This window comes from Ambystoma mexicanum, chromosome 4q (genome assembly GCF_040938575.1).
Source record: "Ambystoma mexicanum isolate Mex_15411 chromosome 4q, UKY_AmexF1_1, whole genome shotgun sequence".
In the NCBI taxonomy this organism is placed as follows: domain Eukaryota; kingdom Metazoa; phylum Chordata; class Amphibia; order Caudata; family Ambystomatidae; genus Ambystoma; species Ambystoma mexicanum.
In genome coordinates, this window is record NC_090928.1 from 1,264,809,716 (window position 1) to 1,264,835,784 (window position 26,069).

General features: G+C 43.8%; 1 protein-coding gene across 3 annotated transcripts in view; it reads right to left on the reverse strand.

Moving 5' to 3' along the window:
• The window catches only part of TTBK1 (tau tubulin kinase 1), a 1,457,642-nt gene that overhangs the window by 972,619 nt on the left and 458,954 nt on the right, over positions 1 to 26,069 (reverse strand). The window contains exon 1 of one of the 3 annotated variants that reach the window (XM_069608876.1): positions 17,423 to 17,489. The exons of the other annotated variants lie outside the window; for them this stretch is intronic. The gene's annotated coding sequence lies outside the window, so the exon portion shown is untranslated. Of the gene's footprint in view, positions 1 to 17,422; positions 17,490 to 26,069 lie in introns of those variants that run through there. 3 annotated transcript variants of the gene reach the window in all.

Here is a 26,069-nt window from a genome sequence, read left to right on the forward strand (position 1 = left end):
AGATTGCAATCGCCGAGTAGTATAGTTTGTGAATTAGGTTTAGTGTCAGTGGTTATCCTCTATAAAAGAAGAAATGGGACCTGGTGGTCGGTAGATAAGGTGCATTGTTGCCGTATGGTTGGGTGATAGAGGTAGTTTGATGGACAGGGATTCAGCAGAGGGTATTTGAACATCCTGAATGACTCTAATGTTAAAGGTATTTCTGAATATGAGGGCGAGTCCACCTCCCTTCATCTGATTGGTGTTTCTGTCGCATCTAATAATAGCATAATCGTTAGGTATAGCATGGGCCAGAGATGGACCGGAAGCAGCATTAAGCCAGGTTTCCGTGACTGCGAGGAGATCGAGCTTTTCATGAGTTATGAAGTCAGCGATGTCCAGAGCATGGGCAGGGAGAGACCTAGCATTCACCAAGGCTGCTTTGATCAGTGTGTCTTTTGCAGGTTTTTTTGTGGTAGTATGGGTTGGTCATGCAAAAGGATAGGGGCTAGCTTGCTGTCTGAATCAGTGGCTAGATTGGCTAAATTGTAGTCCATACGCAGATGTTTGTTGCTACTGTAGGTGTATGGATTAGGCCCGACAGGCACCTCAGGGCGAACCCCGGTAACAGAGCGATCAACGCCCCTCCCGGCTCGAGAGGAACCCGGAAAGGTATCCCTCGGCCGGGGTGCTCTGAAAATTAAAGAACTTACCAGGCGTTTTTTTCTTCTCGTCGATGAACCCCTGAAAATGCGAAGGAGGAGTCCGTCCGAACACCTCCTCCCACCGCTCCAACCGACGTTGAAGTGCCCGGACCAAAAGGGAGTCCCAGTAAAAACAGGAGTCCCAACGGTGTTCCGGACCCAAACACTCTAAACAAAGAGGATGGGGATCCGCCCTCGCGAAGCGACAGTGACTCGATGAACAGTCTGGAAAATCTAGTTTAAAAGACATAGACAGACAAGTAAACGAACGCTAGCGAGAGCCAGAGAGGGAAAAAGGGAAGAAAGTCTTCCGAGGATGCAAGTGCGTTCGGCCCCCGATCGAGCGGAGAAAAGGATTGATGGGCGATGCACGGGGCGGAGCCAATGTGGGCGGGGTTACGGACGTGTGCCGGGCCCCGCGCAGGAAAGAGAGGGGGGACAAATTTTAGAAAAAAATGTGGATGCTTTTTACAAAGTGCTCCGGTCGCGTCCCACAGGACGGAGAGATGTCCCATAAGTATGGAGGAAAGGGGACGGGACGTCGGAGTAGAGTATTTTGCTTCTAACTGGGTTTCATGTGTTGACTTCTCATAAATTACCTCGAGATACTCAACCCATTTCGCGCTGGCAATTTAACTTGTGCTTGTCAGTAAATATTTTGTATTTCCCTTGTTTAAGATAACCCAGAAGTTACACGTATTTTCTGTAATCAAAAATTCTAGCATGAGTTCGCCACGATTTTGCTTGATTAACACAGCGTGGGACTTGAGCCAATGCGATAGGCCTGGAGCCTTTCTTTGACTTTAATAAATTTGCATTCAGGTGATATCTTCATTTTCTTTATCTGTCTCAGGTCTTTCCTTAGTTCCTTTGTTGCTTGAACGATATCTTTGCTGAACAGAGGTTTATATGTGTGACCAATTAATCTTGATAATGCCAATTTCATCTTAAAGTCTGTCAGCAAAGGTGAATAATCGACGTTGTTCAATTGATTTAATTTAGAACGTAATCTTTTGATTTGTGGACCATTTATCCTCAAGCGGTTTCCCGCCGCATTTGTTGACAGTTGAACATCATGTCTGACAGTTGTTTCACCCCATTCAACCTCCCAAACAAGACGTATCAAGTCATGGTCGCTGTTAGTCTTTGGAATTACATTTAGGCAGGCCACTCTTTCGAAGACATTACGGGATGCCCAGATATAATCCAGAGTATTTTGACTTTGCGATCCTTGCCACGTTGGATTACATGGCTGGTCGCCTTTGATATTGCTGTATATCATTATGCAATTTCTTATTGCAAGAGCGTCGGACCAGATTTGTCCTCTATTTGATACTGCATGGGCTGGAACCTGCAGGTTCGTCTTTTTTTCTTGATCGTATTTGAACCAGCTGCAGTTTAGGTCACCACAAACAATTATTGATAAATTGTTATAAGTCAATATTGCTTCATCAATTAATGATGTTACTGCTCTTATGAGGCTCGTTGCGGTTATCATAGCAGGATTCCAATATCCATTTATTAATAATAGATGTTGCTTCTCGTTCTTATTTGAGGATGTTATTTGCACAATTGTGCCTTGTACAAAAGGATTTGGATTTAACGTCTCCAAAGGGATCAACCAGTTGTATATTTTCAATAAGGTAACAAGGCCCAAAAAAGACCGTCCCATTGCATTTTTACTGCAGAGTTTAGGAAGGTGCTGAATCCATTAGGTGTCAGTGGTTCACGTTACCAAGTTTGCTGCAAGCAAACTGCAAAAATGTCATCCATTGGAACCTCGAAGTTGTTAAACAGGTATACGAAAACTTGTGTGTTCCAAGATAACACAATTTGTGCCGGATTGATCCGCTTCAATCATTGTTATTGATGTTTCACATTTGCTGTTTGGTTTCCAGTTCTCGTTCTTGGCAAAACTCCTTCATTGGCGCTCTCATTTCGAGTGACAGAAGGATATGACAGCGATTTCCGCAGCGTAGCTCGTCGATGTTCAATTTCGTCCTCGTCTTTGCGTTCCTGTCATCCCGATTTTCCATCGTTTGATCGGGTTCCAATGTTATATCAAATCCAAATACAAGTAGCTCCTCAATAGCTTGCAGTAACATATTTTTCACAGAGGAAGAACTGATGTGCAGTAGTACCTGATCAGACGTTATCTCAGTTGGGTATGCTACAATTTTTATATCATCAGGGGATATTGTTCTCAATAAAGGAATACAGGCAAATAGTTTCATTACATTAGCTCTGTTTAGGTTAACCTCATTTTCATCAGTTTGAATATTTTGAAGACGCAGTTTCCAGAGACGAGTGTTTTTACTTGGACTTTTGCTGAGGTGTACCATAGATGAATAATGTACTCCTTGTTTACGCTGATTTATTGCAAGTTTTGGATTGAGCATGGAAGTTAAAGTGGACGTTGGCATCCGCAAGGGTTTGCCATTTTCTTTTTTGGGGGCATTCTCAATTGATTTTTTTGAGGAAAGTGCCTTTGCTTGTTTCAGGTTGCCGGCAGCTGGCGTCCACGAAAGACCTGTGCCACCCGCAACCTGGCCATTTTTGTGGTCTCTTACGGCTCTTCAGCTTCAATTGAGTAAGTTGAAAGGTCACACAGGTCCACCGCCAATGAGGCAGGTGAGCTACGCTTTTCGTCAGATTCAAGGCGACGACGTTCTGCTGTTTGCTTGTTTGGTTGTTGACTGTTGTCTTTGCCAATGCCTTGGTCAGGCACAAGCTGTGCAGCCGGCTGACTTGTTCTTGCTGTGTGTTCGAACAGGTCGGTTTTTGTCGGCGTGGTTAAGTTCCTTATGAATTTTTTCACATTCGGACACACATTCCTTTGTTGATTATTTTTAATTCCTTGGACTGGGACATTTTTTACCTCTTTGGAGGTTCTTGTAAGATTCCCAATCATCGAAGTGGTTTTAGCAGGGCCATTAAAGATGTCAAACGAACATGGTGGATTATTAGTTGGTCCCACTGTTGCATCTGCCTCAAATTGCTTATTAGAAGCAGTGGACTTGTTTACAGTAGCTGGTGCTTGTGCAGAGCCAGCTGTGCATTGAATAGGGTGGACTGAGTCCATGGTGCATTCAAGAGGATGCTGGATGTTTGCTTCCATGTTGCCAGCTTTGTTTAGATCAGATCCATATATTTGAGTTCCCTTTTCATTCAGTAAGACCTCTGAGATCAGAGCCGGAGTTTGTAAACTGAGGCATGAGGTAGCGGGTGGCGTTAGGCCTTGGACTATCTCTGCCTTATTAGGAGAAGGCCTCCTGAGAGCATTCGGAGTCTTGGTTTAATTTTGTTGGGGAAGAGGTCTTGTAGCGCTGTCCTTTATTATAATGGATTCTCATTTATTTGTTTCCTTCTTTTTCACTTCTCCAGCATTGTGACGCATCCATTTCAACGCTTCTAGCAAACTGTCAAGTAATTGTCATTTGGCAGTGGTGTCGTGCGGCTAAATCGCTTAGGCGTTCTTGGCATCGCACAGAAAGGTCTTCTTCCTTTTCTATTTGATTTTGCAAGAACCCTGTAAAAAGTTCAAATTTTTCAATTTTTTTTGCAAGGGTTGACAGCATAGCCCCATGATCACTGATTGCTCCATTCAATGATTCATATAATTTAGTGAACTGGAGCAGCGCAATTGAAGAAGCCGCTACAATATTATTGTGTATCTGAGTTAGAGGTTCGACAGAGAGGCTCAATTGTGGTTCGTTTGGGGCAGATGACTAATTTCCGTTCGATGAAGCTTGCAAGCTTTCAATATTGTACTGTGTGTCTAGTGGAGAAACATTTTGTGGTTTGTTGTTTTCTCGGTCCTCCATAAAAATACTTTTAATTTTAGAACACAGGGTACTTGCATTTATTGACGAAATGTCTGGCTCCTTGAATGTTGAGTGGTTTAGTTTTAATTTTAACTCAACAATTCGCTGTAAGCAACGCACTCCTGCAATAGAGCTCAAGTCCACAGTATCCATTTTAGGTACTGGTTGAGGTGATCTTGGAGTTGAGGCAGAGGCTTTGGCATTGACTAAATCCGTGCCTATAGTTGTCATAATGCACTTTCCTGTCGCTTCAGGGACTTGACATGCATGTGAACTGTGGTTACCATTTTCCTTTGACTGGTTGTTATTTACCAGCTCCCCACTCTCACCAGTTGACGTCACCGCAGCCTTTTTTACAGTTCTGTCTCTAGGATTGCTATTGTTTATATCTGAGACACGTGGTTGCGTGTCATTTTTTACTGCATTAGACTCAATGAAGTCTGATGACATTTCCTTGTTGTTTGCACAATCATTTACTGTCGCACCCTGTAAGTTCGCATTAGAGGCCCCTGTCTCAGGTGAAACTACAGGAGATGCGGGAAGACACGTTGAAGTCGGAGTAGGAAGGGCTTTATTAAAGGGACTTTGTAGGTTCCCAATTGTGACAAATAGGTTGCTGGAATGGATGGAGCCGGCATTACGTCCAAGTCGCGTAGTGATAACAAGGTAAGCACTTTTTCCTTTGGAATTGGAACGGGTGCTTTAGAATTTCCACTCACTTCGCTACGAGATTGCTGGATCGACTTGGGAAGCTGGGTGGGCTGAGTGGGCTGATCAACGTCAATTCCTGTATTTACAGGTATACAGTTTTGCACGGCCAGGCAGTCGTGAGGTAGCTGAGTTTGTTGGAGTGAATGAGTAGCGGCAATTACAGTTTCGATACGAATGACACGGCGGTTGTTTTGACGATAACGGTAAGGGAGGAGGCCCACTTGCTTACCTTTTCACACCCGCCCGCCCCTGCTTTCATGGCAGTCCACGGGTTCAGCATGCATCGATGCTGGAGCGTTTTTCGTCGGGTCTGGGGGCCATCAGCAGTCAAAGTCATTATGCCCAAATAAACTTTCGGAAAAAGCGAGGAGGCGAGTTGTGGCGGACTGAGAGCTCGGTGCCTGAACTCCGCGCCGCGCTCCGTGCCAGAAATGTATTTAAATAAAGAAACACAGAAACAAAGGCAGGACTTGTCCACGTAGTGCAGCTCCTCTCACCAGAAAACAACCTGGGGGCTGAGGCAGACTGAGAACTCGGTACCTTTAAACGCAGTCTGTCAGAAATCAATAAGCATGCAGTAATGATAGCCATTGGGTTAATGTGCTTTTTTATTTATTGGGTATTTATAATGCGCCTATACACAATGTGTTTCGAGGTGCGACAAGAGGGTGGGTGAAAATGGGGAACAAAACAAAACGATCCTACTGGGCCTTGTGACATGGAATGTGCAAGTGCAGTAAGAGAAGTGCAGGGGAGAGGGTGTGGGAGGGAGTGCCGGTCAGGGCGGAAGGGGCCGTGAGAAAAAGCGGGTTCCAGGGGAGGCTAGGTGGACAGAAGCCAGGGGAGAGCAGAGAGTGCAAAGGAAGGGAGGTCCACAAGCTAGGGGCTGGAAGGGGTTTACAGGTGCAGGCCCAGCCAGGCAGGTGTACTTTCGCACAGTTATGCTTCATATGTATTCATTATTCTCTCCCTTCGATCCAAGAAATTCAATGTACCTTGAATGATTGCACGGGCCCAGTTTATTTTCAATACAATGAAAACAAAGTAATCAGGTAAAAAGATGCATCTCATTTTGTATGAGAAAGTCTTGTATAGTTTTCCTAGGTGCCTTTCAATGTGATCATTCGGTTTCAGTAATAGGGAATCCACATTCTTGCAACTTTTGTTGTATCAATGCAAAGGGTTGGATGGTGCCTGCATCATTTCCAATGGCTTAAAGGAAAACCTTTTCATATAGTTAGAGGGGGAAAGTGTAAAAGGTGTAGGGGACTATTTATGGCCAGAGGGTTGCTTTAAAATTCTGTGCTGAACTGACTATTTCTGTGTGTAGGTGTCCTGCCAATGTCTGCACTCAAGTGATTTGAAAAAAATGTTTATGGGCACATCAATGTATGGCAGGTAAGAGAGATGGCGAGTTCAGTGCTTGCTGCTTCGATCTTTGTGTGATCTGTAGCTCATAGGCAGGTACAACCCCACAAAGGTCGACTCACCCTTTCTTCCTTCCGACGGTGATAAAATGAGTGACAATTTCGATTAGGTAATCATTGTATATGAAAAATGTAAAGTGCTTTGGATAAAAAGCGCAATATAAATTGCAAGTTATTATATTAGGTGATCCGATAGTAACTGTAAATTGTATATGGTCATCCATTTTAATAAAGTGCTGCATGCAAGGAAATATTTCACAGCATTTTCCGACTATGGTCATATACTGGAAACATTGTCGATTTAACAAACAACTCCAAAATCATATATGTTTTTTTTTCCAATGCTGTGTGTAAGGACATGTTCATGTTGAAACATATACACCGAAGTGTTGGCTTAAGAGTACACCACAGGTGTCCATTGAGGTTTACAAACCTGACTAATGGAGATATGGAAAGTAGTTATTCTGTATAATGAGCTCTAAAAGAGTAATAAAGAGTCTCTTCTGAGCTCCATGTTACCTTCCTTTACCAATAACCACTATTGCATCAACACCTAAATTGTGTGTAATTAATGTATATAAACTCTTTACAACAACTGCAAATAAAATGCCTACTGTGCTCAATCGGTGATAACAGCCGTTATAAAAATGGTGGATATCTGTGATGTATGTTGAGGTTTTCTGACTACATTGTTCTAAAAAATATATACATTACAAGAGGGTGCAATATATTATTAGTTGCTGCTACAATTGGTCTTTCTGGTGCCAATATTGGATGCATATGAACCTCTGGTACAATGTGGAAAGGAGCAAAGGGATTTAGAATGGTAGCTGACTTTCGGTCTTGGAATTGAACATTTGCGTGCTTCTTAATGTTGCAAGTTGGCAGATATTGGTTTAAGTAATTGTAGTAAAGAATCTGTATCTACATTCATGCAGGTAATGTTAGCATTTAGTTGTCCTTCCCATTCTGCTTCATTGTAGAGGGTGGCAAATATACCAATGTGATGTTGCTTGGATTGTTCCGAGGTAGCTTTCCATTTAATTTCTCAATTCTTGAGACAACTAATTGAAGGAAATATTCAATGGATGGTTTATTTACAACTGGCATGAAATAATTCTAGGTTTAAATTCAACAACATCTCCCTACTCATTTGTATCAAAATCAGATTGCTAATTTGTAAAAAATGCATTGAATCTTAATTTCTAAATATACTTAAGCAGATCTATGTTTTTTCAAATAAGCTGGAGGAATAGGTAGGGACTAAGTTTAAGCCATTAGTCAATATTCAAATTGTACTGTAGTTTGCAATTTTACTGGATAAATGGAGTAGTATTTTCTTTTACGTTTGAAAACGTGCTTTTACTCTGTTATTGTAAAGCAGTTTCCTGTTTGCTTGGCCTTGTTCCGGTGCGTGGTATCCATGTCGGCTTTTGGGAGTGACCAGTCAACAGATCAGCGATGTAAACAATCTACCTCGACCCGACTGGTTAGTGAACAACAAATGCGGTAGGAGAAATCTCCCTACAGCACGTACTTTTACCACCCACAAATATCGTGGTGCAAGGACAATGTCAAGGCACATTGACTTTTTTTGTGATGTAATGATGACTGGAATGCTGGTAACAGCAGTGAAAAATTTGAACTGCAGGACTAAGACAGAAATTAGCAAGCAGAAATGACAGGTTGAAAATGACAATGGGATTCAGGCACTGACATAGGGCAGACCCAAACATGGCAGCAGTTGTGGAGAAGCAGGCTAAGCACAGATGGAAAGATGAGGCAGGATGAGAACAAAGCACAGGCAGAGTCAAGCAACTGGAAGGGCCAGAATGGCGCTGAGAGGCTCAGAGATCAACAGGGATAGAGAACTAGAAGAGAACAAGGAAAATAACAGGAAGGGGGCTCACATACAAATGTCTGGAACAAGATGAAATGGACGTGACAACAGAGTACAAAGTGTATAAGGTGAACTCAACTGCATTCTTGTCCTATCTTTGCGCTCAATTGGGGTTGGAATCAAGGCTCTGCTTCGCTTCAGGTGTTGTCATGTATTAATGTGCATGCAGGAAAACAAACCAGCATGCTGTGTGCATCAGTGAAGCAAGAAACATGGTGACTCCTATGCGTATGAAACATGGGGAACACAAGTAGTTACTTGATGGCGTTTTGGCTCTCTGCCGGGGATGATCCCTATGCGCCACAGGGGCTACAATCTCCAGTCCAAGAAGAAAATACAGTGTCCGCAAGATCCTTGCCAGTCTGTGCCAGGTGAGTGGCAAGACGTTAATGCACTGCCCCCTTGAAGACCAGCAAGGGCATAAGGCTTCCAAGTGGAGCAGAAAATAATCTGTGGATCAGACGAGGAGCATGGACATATGAAGCAAGTTCCCATGTCTTAGCACATGCAGCATACCCTTTCCAGTTGATTAGGAAGTATATCCGTATTTGATGGAAATAAGAGTCACATATGTTTTGTAATTCCTATTCTGGTTCACCAGAAACCAAGACTGTAGCTGGTTTGAGTCTTGCCCTCTTATAAGGGTCAGGATTAAAGGGTTTCCGCAGAGATACACAGAAGACGGGGTGTACACACCATGTTGGTGATAACAGTAACGAGCAATCAACCAGAGATATCCGATGGGTAATGCAAAAAGGTCTTAGAAAGTGGGCAGTGAATGTTCTAGGCAAGGTTTGTTACAGTAGGTTCTTGGAGTAAAGTAATACATTGTTGTCAATCTGATATTGTAGTTCCTCGGATCTCTTCTTGTTGGCATATTTCTTGTGGAATTTATTATTTGGGACAAGAATCTCCCAAGCGATCCGTTGTACTTTCTGTAAACTGTGGACATGAATGTCTGCTGTAGAGGCTACACTGGGAGGGACCATGGACATGTGTAGTAGATTAGGATGGAACTAGTAAGTGCAGTAAAATGGACTGAACATAGTTGCTGAATGGGCCATGTTGTTGTAAGCTACCTCCACTGTCTCTCCAATCTAAATGTAGAGAGTTGAGTTATCAGCAAAGGTATTGCTCCAAGGTCTGATTGGTACATTCCATCAGTCCATTTCCCTGTGCATGGTAACATGAGCTAAGGGCCGTATGCCATTGTTGATAAATAGGGGTCAAATATCTGTATTGTTTTGTGTTCGGCACTGTTTGTCACGAGTCCATGCAGGCAATAGATTTCCTGGAAAAATGTTGCTATTATGCTTGCTGTGGACAAGACGAGGAGAGGTAGCAAATGAGCCACATTGCTTTAACAGTACAGTATTGCCATGATCCAAATATAACCACTGGATGGCAGTATATCTACACTAACATTTATGCAAACGGTATTCCAATGATACGGTGGAACTTCAAGTTGGCGAGCAATCTGACTGGTTTTGTTTGTTTTTTTAATAAGCACCCATGGAACATGTACAAATACACTTCTTGACTTGAGACACAACGTTAAGGCACCAGAACTGTCTTTTTATTTACTCAGTAGTGACTTAGATTCTTCTATGACCAGTGGTACGAGCATCATAAAAACTGGACAGGATTGCTACTGTAATATCACCTGATGCGACATACACCCATCTGCAGTTGTTGAAAGACAGAAAATGTTTAGACAGCAGTAATCGCTGGATTATGGGGTTTGGTTCATCACTGTTTCAGATGTAGCATCAGCCTTCTGATTTTAAAAGCCAGGAATGTAAGTGATGAGAAAACTGAATGGCATAACAAAAATAGTATTTCTGGCGTTTCAAAGCGCAAAGGAACTGAAGATGTTAGTGGATGGTACACACGTTGAGGTGATGGCTCCATTCTTGGAAAGCTCCTTTAACGGAGAGAAGTTATTTTTCGATAACGGCATCATTTTGCTCACATGGTTTGAGTTTTCAAGACTAGCATGCTACTGGATGTTCTTTTTTTCTGGATCCTTCTGTAAATACACAAAACCAATAGCTTGTTCGGCGGCATCTGCTTTCACAATGAAATGCAAGGTATCATTAGGGTATTGACATGGGCTTTTAGGAACAACTGCTCAACAGAAGAGCAGTGTGTAGAGTCCTCCCCGACTTAACCAGTGGGTTAACAGCTAGCCTGTTAGGAGCAGTCTTCCTACGCATGTACTCTCACCGCCCATAGTTAAGGTTGTGCTAGGACAGTTATAAGGCACTGGACGTGGGTGGAGGATTGAAGACAGTGACGATAGTCAGTCAGGCACACATTTATTTCTGTAAATATTACCATACAATTGTGTACACATACTTCATAAACAATCATGAATGTTACAATTAATATTACAAAAATAGTAATCATACTATATACTAAAAGGCCAAACGTCTGTTTGTCTGAAGCCGTTTCGCCCGCTTCACCTGTTACCATCGATAGAGGGAGCTGTTGCCTTACGCATACAATAATAACACTTCAAGTTCATCTTCCAGGTGAAATGTGTATTTCAACAATGATAACATACAATTAGCTGCAAAAAAGGCCCAACACAGGCATACCACCTTCACAGCATACTTCAAGTTGCATACACTAAGAAAATATATACATTTAAAAAAACATATAAACAGAAATTAATTTCATTAAGCCGCTCAATGGAAATTTAACAGAAGCAATGATGGGAAACCTCCACTCAACACAACTTTGGCCAGTGTACACAGGAGTTTGCACTAGCATGTGTATAAATGCACAATTAAAATGGTAGTATGCAATGGCACACTGTATAAAATGGAAAAAACATTTGATAATTGGACAATACATTGCGGTTTAGACACTGAAATCTAAAAACTTAAAAAAGATACATTCCATACTGTTTGAAGATAAGATGATCACTTAAAGCATATAGTGCATCCGTGCAATATTACTCAATTTGTAGCCTCCTATTTATAATAGCTAAAGCGACCCTCAGAAAGGAATTCAAGATCCAAGAACTAAAGCTGATTCTACAATCAAGATAAAATACACAGTGGTGTGGCATTGCCTAAAATTAAAATTACGCATCAAAGGAACAAGTATACGTCTGCTGATGGTATCATGTGCTGATCAGAAAATGCAAAAGATCTTCCGGTCTCCCATTACATAGTTCACACTTCACATTCTCCAATCTAGGCACAGTCCACTTCACAGATACCGCCCTCAGAGGAGGTGTGTTGAACTGGGCTCTAGTTATAAGGCAGTGTTCAGTAGAGTGTTTAGAGAAACCCAAATATTCTGGAATTAATTAGAGATAATGATAATGTGGGGTCGGTTAGCAGATTTAGCAGGTTCCATCCAAGTATTGCCTTTGCATAGTCATAGCTTCCTGCATCACTTCTATTAATGGACGCTTTGTTTACAAACAAAACTCTAATCCTAGGAATACCTGTAATATCTGTCTCAGACAGGATAAGACAACTTCAAATTGATTGTGCTAAGATTGCATTATCATTACACCATATACGTAACCAAAGATACACCGGCATGAGTACAAACTCATCCTCCAAGAAAGCTAAGCCCATCTCTTGGTGAACTGCAAAGTTTGTCGAGGTCATTGGTAACCCTAACAGCTGCTTGAGGAACTTGTTCTCATATAACTGTAAATGGGCTAAGGGAGCAAAACCCCCTGAGTCCCATACCATATTTTGCTGTGGCAATAACTTTAGTCAAATAGATTTTTAACATCAATTAAATGGAAGAACATTTGTAAGTGTTAGCAAAACTAAAAACACCTCCCAGCACCTCAGCAATACTATTGGATTGCTTGGTACAGTGGCATGCGCCCATAAGCGTGCCCATATTCAAAATCTGTCCCAAAATAATCGGGTACTGACTCAAAATGTAATTGGAATAGGAGTGGTATTCCAAGACCGCCATAAGAGGATGGTAATTAGATTTAATAGGGGCGATAGTAGCAATGGTGAAATGTGAGTTATCCAGGACCAATATGGAAATTAGCAGGGAAAAATGACGATGGGATCCAAACAGTGACTCAGGGCAGAACCACAATATGACAGTGGAGTAAGCAGGCTGAGCACAGATGGAAAGACGAGACAGGATTGGGACAACAGAGCATATAGCAGGCAACAGGAGGGGCCAAATTGGGCAGAGAGGCTAGAGATCTGCAAGGTAAAGGGCCATGATGGGAGCGGTGGAAAGAAACAGATGGGGAGCTTACAAGCAAAGATTATGAGCAAGAAGAGCATACCTAAAAAAAGAGCATACACTGTGTTCTTGCCCCATCTTTGTACTTCATTGATGTTGTTTAGGAAGCCTCTGTCTCACATTTGGTTGGCATGGAGAAAGGTAACAATGCTGTAATGATCCTAGTGCAAGAGCGTAGCTCAAAACATGGTGGTGTCTATGCTTGCGGTCTGCCTCAGAACGGCATTGCTCCTTTGCAGCGGCCCAGATGTAGTACATGGCTGAACCCAAGGCACAACCGGGGAAAGAACCTTGCTAGCCGGCACTAGGACAGTGGCGAGATGCGACAGGTATTGCAACTTCTTTCTTCGCCATTTATCTGGTTATTTCTGCATTGTGTCTAAACATCTAGATCCACTTATCATTTATGATTTTGTGGTAGCAACTGTTCTGAATCTCTTTCTGCTTTTGGGAGGTGGTGATGTTCATATCATGAGTGTACAGTCTCAGTTTTATTGGAATTTGTACTAGAAAGATCAGATGAACTTCCTTGATTGGGTGTTCGATAGTCTTTTTTTCTAGAACTATTCATCCAGGGGAATACATCATTGTTTTATAATCATGGATAATCATGGGTAACAGTGGAATGTGCACTTTTTCTTTTCCTGCAGTTCTGTCTTGTATTTTTCTAAATCTTCGGCAATGTCCTGTAGGATTTTGTGTTCTTTTTATGCCATGTATTCTGTAAATTATGTTTTTTGATTATGTTGTTCTATTATTTTAGTATTTCATTAGTATTGGTCAATTCTTAAATTAAGTTTGTTGGTCAGATGTAATGACATTCACAATTCATGCTCATGATAGTATCAGTATATATATATGAAGTTTGGGCTTTATGCCACACCAACTCATGTAGACATAAACAATAAACTTGTATGAGAGGTTGTGATGTAAATTCTGTTCCTCAAAATACTTCTTCCTGGATATGTTGGACTAAAACTCCCATGATCACTCACCAGTGGCCACGCTGACCAGGTCTGATTGGAGTTATAATTCAAAACATCTGGAAAGCCCATGGTTGCAACCATTAGTATAGACACTGAATACACTAACATCACGTAATTTGCCATATGAGATTAGCAACATATTAAATGGACCTCCCCAGAGGAATGACTATGAATGTAGATGTCTTTTCATACACAGAGACAAGGTAAAGTAACCATGCCTGCAAACACGCATTTCTGGGATACATTACTTGGCGTTAAAATGCCATCAGCAGAGGATGTGTAAATGGGAAGTAAAAACATTGGTGTCCAGTACTCCACAAAATGTAGTGAAAATGAAACTAAATAATATAGATGTATATTGATTTGTTATTATGACTTTTTATTTACATAGACATCAACTCTTTTAATGGATTGATATCCAAAATCTAGAGATCAAGGCAATGTTGCCCATAAGAATAATGGTGCTGGGCATAATACAAATGATATTATCTGCATTAAGGCACTGGGGTATATGCCTGCTTAGAATATTGATGGGGACGCCCTCCTGCAGTAAGCTCCTAGCTCAACCATATCCTTAAGTTATTACAATACTCTGAGTGCCAGAGAAATAACAGGCAGCTTCACCTATGAACAATGTTTGTACATGGGTATTATTAAAGCACAAGTGATTCAATGATTCAATAAAATTAATGGAAAATAACAAACCACATTATAAATCAACAATGTAAACATAACAATCCTTATGTTAAGCAAAAAGAGCAAAAGAGCATCATTTTAGCTTTATTTTCCAACTCCTGATTGGAAGTCTAGTGGAACCAGAATGAAAGTAATGTCTGCTTAACAAACCTCCTTTGGGGTTTGCAACTGTACTTTTAAGACTTAAAGACATAAGAGTAACACAAAATAAAAACGATGTGACTATGTCAACTGCTTGTTGTCAATGGTGTCACTGCATGCAGATTGATATTATGCAGGATGTGAGAATATGTTTCAACGAAAAGCAAACCATTTTTTATAAACGTCAAACATACATGAAAAAAACATTAGTTTCAAAGGGGGTGGAATTCTGTCTTGCAAGATACACTGCCAGTGAGAGGGGGTTGGGATTGATGCCAGATTGGAGATTTCGGAGGGTTGCGGTGGTACACATCAGGGGTCAAGTCAGGGGGACTCATTAACATACCAATTGAATGTGGCATCTCCACAAGTTAGCATATCAAAGTGCCCTCTGAAAAAATGTGGGGAGACTCTGTTCACCCGCGTGTACCCACAATTTGAGCCCTGGTACAGGTAAAGAATACACTCACCTAGTTCTTATCTCTAGCTTTCACACATTCACACTCTGAGGGTTTGCCACAGACAATGATCTCTTCCGACACAGCAGTGATTCTGACTCACAATTGAGTCCAAAACGAAAATGCTTCATATTTAAATGTGCTGCCAATTACAATAAGAAATGTTGAAAGGCGTCTGTAAGGTCCTGCATGACTGTTCACTGGTAGGGTTCTCCTGAGCAGAGCGAGGGCAAAGATTGCCACACACACAGGAGAGAGGCTCTATACCAGGATGTTACAATAGGAAATCAGGCAAACACAGCTCACATTGACAATGCAAGATTTGATGTTTTTCCAATGTGTTTTTACTTGAGGGTGCAGCTGGTGTTTTCGGGGGGCAGTGGCTTGAAACTCTCGTGTAGCTCGAGCCAGCCACTTTGCCAGAGACCCGTCTGGGTTTGTAGTAATACTAGAGGCATGGAAAATTAAATTATGCCTGTGATATTGGACATATTTCACATCTTTTAATTCATCAAAATGTGAAATTATGAATATATTTTCAAATTCCTTCACTGCAAAAAACTGGATCTGTATTTTTTAAATGGTTAGTATACGCTTAAACTAGTTTAAAAAAATGTAAACCCTTTTTAATGACAAAGGTGATACTAAATTCAAGTGCTGGCTCATTCAAATTGTAAAGCATACATTGTAAAAATAGCCAACATGTCAATGTATTGCTAAAGAATGCACAGAAATGTTTTAAATATTTGTAATAAATAAAACTATAATGTGTTTAGAAAAAAAAGAGCAAAATTGAAGAACAAGCTTGTTAAAATAACAAACATAATCTGTGGAACGATTAACTGTATTATATAATGTTTATTAATTTTTGAAGCTCTTATATTATTTTAATCGAAAAACATCAAAACCAAAAGGTGGTGCAATCCCAGTTAGGATTTTTTTTAATCTTTCTTAATAAAAGTACAGTTTGGGGGTAATTTGACAAGCTGTGAATTGGAAACATAAGATGTAAAAGCAAGGCATTAATGATTCACGCCTTACTTTTAACCACAATGACATTTCAGTGTCATTTGAAGGTGTAGAAGGAGCATAAGACAGAATTAATATGTCTGCCGTGAATTCCTTTGCCAACTTTAAACTCCATATGATTTAACCCCTGCATTCAATTCTCATGCATGCTTTAACCCAATGGATTCCTATAACATCCTCTGTTTTAGCACCTGATAAAACCAGGCGGATTCCATAGTTATCAATTGTAAATACCACCGCAAAGAATAATTTGCAGGCAGCATTAGACTTTTTGACATAATAGAGAGTAAAAGTGAAGATTAAACGTGATTTCACCTAGTTTTACTTTTAAACTTTTTTTTTTTTGTAAATGTTGCATGCAGGGGACCCAACAGCACATACATGCTAAAGCTGGTGGTGCAAAGGATGTAATTAACCTTTGTTCTATAATTTCCCCCAGTATGTTTAATTGTTCTGATCATACATTATAATTAATATTAAGTACTTTTATTAAGCTTTTATTGAATTTCATGTCAACTATTTTATTATAAAAAGTGAATATTTTTAAAATAGTTAAAAAGTACCTTACAATGTACAAAATATGAACTGGTTACTTTTTTGCATATTAGAAAATCTTTTTGTAAATTTAGCAAGTTTTTACTAGAACTTTATTTGACTTTTCCAAATTATGTTTTATATACAATTTAAATACAATTTAAATAATTTAAATGTTTCCCAAACATTATTTTAAATATATTTCAATATTTCAGATTTTCTACAAGTTATGATTCATTTATAAATTTACCAATTGTTTTCCTGAATTTTGTGACATACTTTTGTATTTTTTAATTTAAACAAATTTCGCCACATTCAAGAAATTACAAAAATTTCAAAAGCCCTAACAAATAAAGTCAAAAAGATACAGATGCCCATTGCTGTATGAGTAGCATGGGGAAGTGTAATTTTGACTATTTGAGTTGGAGAAAACTGGGCATGCTCCAAAACAACTGCTGAAATCTCAGTGGACCCTACCAAGCTGCCAGAACTGCTCCCTATGGGGGCTCCTTGAACTCTGACCTGTTTGACGTGTCCCTCTTGGGCAGAGTTCTGGCCGTTCCATGTTGTGCTGTATGATACAGAAAGCGTCAGCATGGTTTGACACTGTAATGCAGTCTAATGCAAAAACAATGTGCCAGACTAATTTCTAAAGGTGCTTGGTGTGGAAGAACTGAAAGGTAAAATAACTTAAATATAAAAACATAACATAAAAAGGTTAACTTAATATTTATAATCAAACAAAACAAAAGGAACGTAACGAAAACATAAAAAGATGAGATGGCCTCACTCACAACTCACTGCTGAGATGGTAACAACCTGTGTGTGGGGCGCCAGCGCAGCTGCAAAGACAACCTTCAAAAGAACTGCAAAACAGAAAGGAGAACCAATGGAACAGAAACCAAAGACAGCACAAGCAAATCATAAAGAAAAGCAGGATGGCCGCTACACAAACACCTGTGAACAAAAGCAGGTTATTCATATTCTACACTTCTGTGCTCTCATCTGTGTTTGACATATTGCTTGGGATGGATAATTCTCTCTACTGGAAAGCTGGAGGTGTACATTTGGATAAACATTTGGATAAACATCCTATCGATGTAACGTTGTATGCTATCTAAATTAACATATTTCACAACATGTCTGGTGAGGAAGATAAGTGAGAAAGATAAGTTATTTACACACTTCATCCAACTGGAGTACACATCCATTGCTGTGACTGAGCTTCTCTGTAATGTCTGCTAGGAACTGAGCGTCAGATTTAATAGAAAGAAATTAATGCTGTGTTTGTTTCTCACAGACCTATTGGTGATAGGCTTATTAAAAATTGAAACCCATCATGACCAGCGTTATATTACACAGTGCAAGTAAACGTGCCAAACCTAGGAGAAAATGAGGAAACAATCATTCTCATACTGCGCTCCAGTCCTCTGGAACTTCATCCCGGTGGCAATCCGGACTTCTCAAAGGTTCTTTCAGTTTAGGCAAGAACTGAAGACCAGGCTCTTACAACAACACCTTGGGGTAACCTTTATTCTGGCTATCACGTGCACACCGCCATCCACATATTGTGCTGTGATAATTATTACTAATGTTACATTTTTGCTACCAATCTTTTGCTCTATGAGTTGTATAGCGCTCCATAACTACTGAGATTTGTGCTTTAAAAATATATAATTCCAATTATTGTAATTGTGCTTTAAAAATATATAATTCCAATTATTGTAATAATGATTAACCAGGTTACTAACCTTAGTGACCACCTTACTCCTAGTCCATAGTCCCCTTTCCTCCATACTTATGGGACATCTCTCCGTCCTGTGGGACGGGACCGGAGCACTTTGTAAAAAGCATTCAAAAATGTGTCCTTCCTCTCTTTCTTGCGCGGGCCCCGGCACGCAGCCGTAACCCCGCCCACCTTGGCTCCGCCCCGCGCATCGCCCATCACTCTTTTTCTATCGCCAGGTCAGAAACCTATTAGCAATAACAGAGGAACCTTATTAGAGGGGACGGCGGGCGGGTGTATGGAGGAAAGGGGACTATGGACTAGGAGTAAGGTGGTCACTATGGTGAGTAACCTGGTTATACTCCTACGTCCCGTCCCCTTTCCTCCATACTTATGGGAGATTCACAAGCACTCCTTAAAGGAACTACGGGTGGATGGAAATACCCCTTACTGAAAAAGGTTCTTCAGCACAGCTTGACCAAACTGAGCATCAGCTCTTGAGCTCATGTCAAGACAATAATGCTTACAAAAAGCAGACGGGGAGGCCCAAGTAGCTGCCCTAGCGATGGACTCCCAGGGGACATATTTCTGCCACTAGGTGTGCATGAGTACCCTTAGGAGGCTTCAGCCCTTGGACGGTGAAAGACTCCGTAATGCAGGCGGCGATCCACCGGGAAATAGTCGCCTTAGATGCCTGCTTACCCTGAGGGTTACCAAAGGTCACAAACAGTTGAGAAGAACTCCTAAGCTCGGATTTTCTGTCCAGATAGAACTTAAGAGCCCTTCTGACATCGAGACGATAAAGAACCTCTGAGGTAGGGTTCGGAAAAAAAAAAAAGGTAGGGAGATCGACTGATTCAGGTGGAACTCAGATACCATCTTCGGCAGGAAAGCAGGATTTGTCCGAAGGACTACTTTATCCTTGTGAAAGATCAGAAAGGGGTGCTCCACCGACAAGGCCTGGAGCTCACTCACCCGCCTTGCTGACGTAACGGTGACCAAAAAGGACACTTTCCAGGATAGGTACTTGCAAAACCTGGCCGGCCACCACCGAGCTATGAGCAGAAGGGAACAGTTCCCCGAGTTCTTCAACTTGCAAATTGCTCGGTGAACTAGAGGCAGAGGCGGGAAGGCGTAAGCTCTCATGTTGTTCCATGGAATCTCGAGAGCATCCCCCGGAGAGGAGGCTCCCTGCCCCCCTCTGGAGGCATACTGAGGAAGCTTCTTGTTTACCGCCGTAGCGAAGAGTTCCACTTCCGGTGTGCCCCAACGCAGGAAAATCCATGAGAGGAGCTCTGCCTTCAACTCCCACTCGTAGCTGACCATTGTCCACCGGCTGAGGGCATCCACTGTGACATTCAGCTGGGCCGGGATGTGCACTGCAAGCAGCCAGCCACAATCCCAAATCTGGCTGGACAGGTCCACGAGAGGGAGAGACTTGGTCCCCCTTATTTGTTGATGTAATACATCGAAACCACATTGTCCGTGCGTATGCGGACCACTTTGTTGGCAACGATTAGTCTGAACGCCCTGAGCGCTAGCAAGATCGGCAGAAGCTCTAGATGATTTATGTGTAAGAGCTTGTCCTGAGGCGACCAGAGATCCGAGACCTGAAGATGATCCAACGTCGCAACCCACCCCAGAAGGTAGGAGTCCGTCGTGATCGTCACCGTAGGGGCTGGGTCCTGAAACCCAGCACCCACCAACAGGTTGCTGGGAGATGACCACCACTCCAGGTCCACTCTCATGGAAGCCGGAATCGTTATCAACTTGGAATCCGGATCCACAGCCTGACGCCAAGAACTCTGAAGAGCCGTCTGAGTCCGCCTCATCTTGAGACGAGCAAGAGGAAGAGCCAATACGCACGAGGCCATGAGGCCCAGAAGCCTCTGGAACCACCAGGCCGACATGCTCTCTGACTGCGCAAACATCTGACACGTGGCCAACAGATCCGCCATTCTGTCCCCAGTCAGGTGCACCCTGCAGTCGATCGTGTTGCAGCGAAAACCCAGGAAAATCAAGTCCTGTGAGACAGTCATGGACGATTTCTGCCAGTTCACCGACAGCCCAAGATGGAACAGGAGCTGAAGGAGAGACTGAAGATTGCATGCACCTTTCAACGGGCAAGGACTGCGTAAGAGCCAGTCATCCAAATACGGATACACATGGATACCCTGCAGACGAAGATAGGCCGCAATCACTGACATCATCTTCGTGAAGACACACGGCACAGAGCTGAGGCCAAAAGGAAGCACTCGAAACTGGAAGCGCTCCTTTCCCAAAGAGAAACAGCAATATCTCCTGTGTGGATTCCATATCCTGTAGATCCACCACGCTGAGCCAATCGCCCATCTGCAAGGAAGACCGTATCTGGCTGAGCATGATCATCTTCAATTTCTCTTGGGGTAGGGAAAGATTGAACTGGGAAAGGTCTAGGATGGTGCGCAGGCCAGCCTGGTTGGGTTTGGGCACCGTAAACAGCCAGGAATAGAAGCCCTCCCCTCGCTCCCCGAGAGGAACGGGTTCTACAGCTCTGAGGTCCAGAAGTTTCTGAACCTCGGCTTTCAGGGAGGGCGAGCCCTACAGCAGGAAAGGAGGGTTGAAGGGTGGGATAGGGTCTAAAGGTAAGCGGAAGCCCGCCCGAGCGACTGACAAGACCCATCTGTCTTCTGTGATGGTCTGTCACGCCTCCCAATGAGACGCAATGCGTCCTCCAACCGGGGTCTCGGGCGAGCGCGGAAAACCCTAATTTTGCAGGTTTTTCAGTGGTGCTGCCACCTGAGGCAGAGGCTGAGGAGCGGGAGAAAAAACGAGTCCGTTGTTGCCTCCGGCGTTTATTCCCCGAAGGGGTATCCACCCTACGAGATTTCCGGTCAAGGAAGCCTCTAAAACCAGAGAGCCGACTCTGCGAAAGCGGTCCCTGGGTTTTAAAGGGGGTCTTTACCAGGACTGACAATGACTTAGCAGTCTCTGTGCTATCCTTCATCTTGGTCAGCTCTACATCTGTTGTAGAATGAAAGAGCTCCTTACCATCAAACGGAAGGTCCAGCACCTTGTCCTGCACTTCCTTTGAAAACTTGGTGGCATGCAGCCACGCCTGTCATGAGGTATCAACACCCAGCATCAGGCCCCGAGCTGAGGTGTCTACATGGTGAGCCGCAGCCTCCAGGAGATCCTGGGCCAAGACCCTGGCGTCAGACAATCCCGCTTTAAAGTCTTCCAGCCTCTCGACCGGGATGAACTCCTCAAACTCCGACAGACCTTTCCACATGCGCATATTAGCCCCCGCTAACACCAGTTCGGCATTGGCCTGCTGAAGTTGCAAGGCCGAGTTGGTGAAAATCTTCCTCCCAAGGGAGTCAAGGAGCTTGTCCACCTTTCCCAGAACCTGAGTAGTCGTCGTAGAAGAGGATGCTGCAGGCCTGGATTGTAAAGTGGCCGCAGCCACCACCATGGAGGAAGGGGGCGGGCAAGATGACAGGGCCACCTCTTCCGAAGAATGCAGCCTGTATCGCGCATCAATTTTCTTATTGACAAAAAGTTCAGAGTGTGGCTTTTCCCAGACCCTGCGGACCTCGGCCAGAACGTGCTTCTGTAACAATAGGCCGGTACGCTCCAGAGGAGACAGGGTGAACGCCCCAGAAAGCACACCCTCCTGCGGAGCGGGTGCCTCGTGCACCGGAACATCCAAGAAGCACATCATGTCCAGTACCCGGTCATGAAAAGCTCTAATAGAAGGGGCAGGTCCTCGTTGTCCTGATCGCCCTGCGCATCATCCGACAGGTCAGGATCCTGTTGAGGTGTGTCCGGCACTGCCTTGTCCACAGGGGACAATTGGGGCAAGGGCAGAAGAGTCGGGGAAGGCACCGTGGGCAAGGGAGGTGCCGGCGGAGCCACCGTAGGAACGGGTGGAGTCGGAGGCGCAGGTGGACATATTTCTCTAAAAAGCCCTTTGAAATATTCCCTCATGGGGTCGGTACGCATAAGCGTCTGAAATTTGCAGAAAAAGGCACCCTCCGCAGACTGTTTTGGTACCGGAGGAGGCCTCTCATGAGGAGGATAATTCCAGGGACGTAAAGGGGAGGGTTGCCACTCCAGCCCATCTCCCGAAGTATCCACAAAAATCAAACGTGCCGACCCCACAGGCAACGAAACATTGAGCGGAAGGGGCATCCGAGCATTCCAGTCATAGACGGGCCGAAAAGGATGCGCACAAGGAACTCTAGGTTCACCCACAGAGCCAAGTCCTACACCTGAGGCCGATGGCATAGTTGTAGGAGTAGCGTCCAAGATGGCTGCCGCGGTCGTGGCGGGAACGGGGCCATTTTGTCATCATCTGAGGGGAACTGCGGCACGTGAGGAAGTGAGGCAGGGGTCCCCGTCGATGGATCAGGGGTCTTAAGTTTAGCCTTAACGTAAGGAACCTCGGCAGAGCTGGTACTATGAGGCCTGGAATGTTTCTGCGACATACCAAGCGCTAAATTAGCCTTCCCAGGAAGGACCTCGGCACTGCTGGTAAAAGAAGAATTTTCCTTATTTGCCCCCTCAACATATCTGGCGTCGCCGCAAGAGCGGGAACGGTGAGAAACAGCCTTCACCGATAAGGCCTTGCCAGGCCTCTCAGAAATGTTGGTAGCCTTAGCCTCTGTAAGAGGGACCTCAGACCCAGGTCCGATAACAGCCTTATTAGTGCGGGCTTCGAAAGTTCGTTCGGTAACACCAAGCCCGACCAAGGCCTCGGGGCGAACCCCGGTCTTATTTTTGAGGAAAGCCGATAAATAGGCCTCAGAGTGAGCTCTAGTAACCCACGACTCAGTAGAACTGGTTCTACAAGCAGCCCCCACAGGAGGGGCCTCGGAGCGTACTCCGGTATCCACAGGCCCCTTACCGAGACCCTCGGAGAAAACTCTGGTACAATTATTAGGCCCAACGGGCACCTCAGGGCAATCCCCGGTGACAGAGCAATCAACGGCCCTCCCGGCCCAGGAGGAACCCGGAAAGGTATCCCCCGGCCGGGGTGCTCTGAAAAGTAAAGAAGTTACCGAGCGTTTCTTCTTTTCGTCGATGAACGCCTGGAAATGCAAAGGAGGAGTCCATCAGAACACCTCCTCCCACCGCTCCAAACAGCGTTGAAGTGCCCGGACCGAAAGGGAGTCACAGTAAAAACAAGAGTCCCAAGGGTGATCCGGACCCAAACACTCTAAACAAAGAGGATGGGGATCCGCCCTCGTGAACGAGTGACACGATGAACAATCTGGAAAGTCTAGTTTGAACGACAGACAGACTAGTACATGATCGCTAGCGAAAGCCAGAGAGGAAAAAGGGAAGAAAATCTTCCGCGGATGCAAGTGCGTCCAGTCCCGAACGAGCGGAGAAAAGGAGTGATGGGCGATGCGCAGGGCGGAGCCAAGGTGGGCGGGGTTACGGCCGTGTGCCGGGCCCCGCGCTTGAAAGAGAGGAAGGACACATTTTGAAAAAAAATTTTGGATGCTTTTCACAAAGTGCTCCGTTCCCGTCCCACAGGATGGAGAGATGTCCCATAAGTATGGAGGTAAGGGGACGGGACGTAGGAGTAAATAAAAACCTTTGCAAGAGAGAAGTGGGTGCTTCTCCTCCCAAACAGCACATTTTATAGCTTGGTTCTTGCAAATAATTTAGCAAAAATCTGGAGCAGCATGAAATGTTCTAATACTTTGGAAAAGGGAGAAATAGGATTCCACCAAAGAGAAGCAATCCAGTTGATAGGCACTGATCAGGTCAGGCATGAAGATGGCGTGATGGGCTGTGGTGTGCCTGTTGATGAGGTACATTGGGGAAATGGAGAGCTAGGACTCCACCGAGGAGAAGCAGTTGATAAAGACGGATCAGGTTAGGCATGAAGACGGCGTGATGAGCTGTGGTGCGCCTGTTGATGAGGTACATTGGGGAAATGGAGAGCTGGGACTCCGCAGAGGAGAAGCTGTTGATAGGGACTGATCAGGTCAGGCATGAAGAGTGCGTGATGGGCTGTTGTGCGCCTGTTGATGAGGTACATTGGGGGGAAATGGAGAGCTAGAACTCCACTGAGGAGAAGCTGTTGATAGGGACTGATCAGGTCAGACATGAAGAGTCCGTGATGGGCTGTTGTGCGCCTGTTGATGAGGTACATTGCGGAAATGCAGAGCTAGGACTCCGCTGAGGAGAAGCAGTTGATAGGTACTGATCAGGTCAGGCATGAAGTGTGCGTGATGGGCTGTGGTGCACCTGTTGATAAGGTACGTTGGAAAAAGGGTGAGCTAGGACCCCACCGAAGAGAAGCAATCCAGTTGATAGGGACTGATCAGGTCAGACATGAGAAAAGCGTGATGGGCTTGGTGCGCCTGTTGATGAGGTACATCACAGGGTTTTGGCAGTCCCGAGTATCAGACCGTCACCAGCTCTGGTCCTCAGCGCAACAATACCCATTAGGATTAGCATCAATTTTGCAGATAACTACCTTTGTCAGTTAGTTCATCATTTTATTTTCCATTTCTACATTAATATGTTTTAAAAAGTGAACAAATAAAAGCATTCTACCAAAAGAATGTACATAAAATGTAGCACTAAAAAGTTGATTCTAAATCATAAACAATAGATTCCCAAAGATTCTATAATTAGTTATTAGCACTCTGCACTGCTTCCAGCAAAGCTTCTTTCAGAAAGGCAGCCAGTGAGTAGTTAACTGTTTCTTGTTCGGCAGCGCTGGGGAGGATGTACTGTTAAACGTTCCAAATAATTTGTCATAGCCACATTTTTCTTAGAAGCTCAGCGCATTGAGAGAGGCTGTATTCAATTGTGTTTGTGCCCATATCCTGAAAACACAGTGGGCCGCGCTAGGAGTCTGGCAGTAAAAGTGGTGGCAATTCCACCAGACAGAACTAGTGTTACTGCCTATGTGGTTGGTTGAATTGGTGGCATATTACTAGGATAGGGGTACGTGCACCAACCAGCGTAAGGAAAAAACAAGAACAAGAATGTAGCACATCAAGACTTCAGAAGGGACCAAAGCAGGCAGGGAGCCACCAGGATCTGGCAAACTCAGCTGCAAGAACCTACAGCACAAGGCACAACCGCCAAACAAGGGAGGGAGATGTAGTGTGTCATCAACCCAGTGCTGCAGGCCAACCCAGGAGGAAGAAATCTTCACCCATGCGGATCATGTATTTGTATTTATTTATATTTTATATAGCGCCTCAAGCCAAGGCGATGTACAGAGAATCAAGACAGTACAAAAAATGAATAGTATGAACAATAAAATAAAAGCAATCTGTCATATTAACCATGATGAAGAAGGTGGGACTTCAACGACTTACGAAATAAAGTGTAGGGATAGAAAGAACGAAGAGAATAAGGCAGAGCACTCCAGTGAAGGGGGGCCAGAAGAGCAAAGGACCGAAAGCGAGACTGCACACAGGGAGGACAGGGAACTGCTATAAGAAATTGTGATGCAGAACGAAATATGAAATCTATTGGCTCCTGCAAGTGCCCACATCACCTCCCTGATGAAGTGTGCCCAGATACGAAGAGACATGATGCAGGGGGGGACAGTCTAGCGTGAAGCCTGGAACTTGCGGGTACAGGTGAATGAAGAAACGTGTCATCGATAAATAATGAGTAGACCTTCCCCAGATTGTGTTGTTGCATTCTTTTATTGACCCCCACAAGAAAATCGCCGGGCAACCTGCAGAAGAACAAGT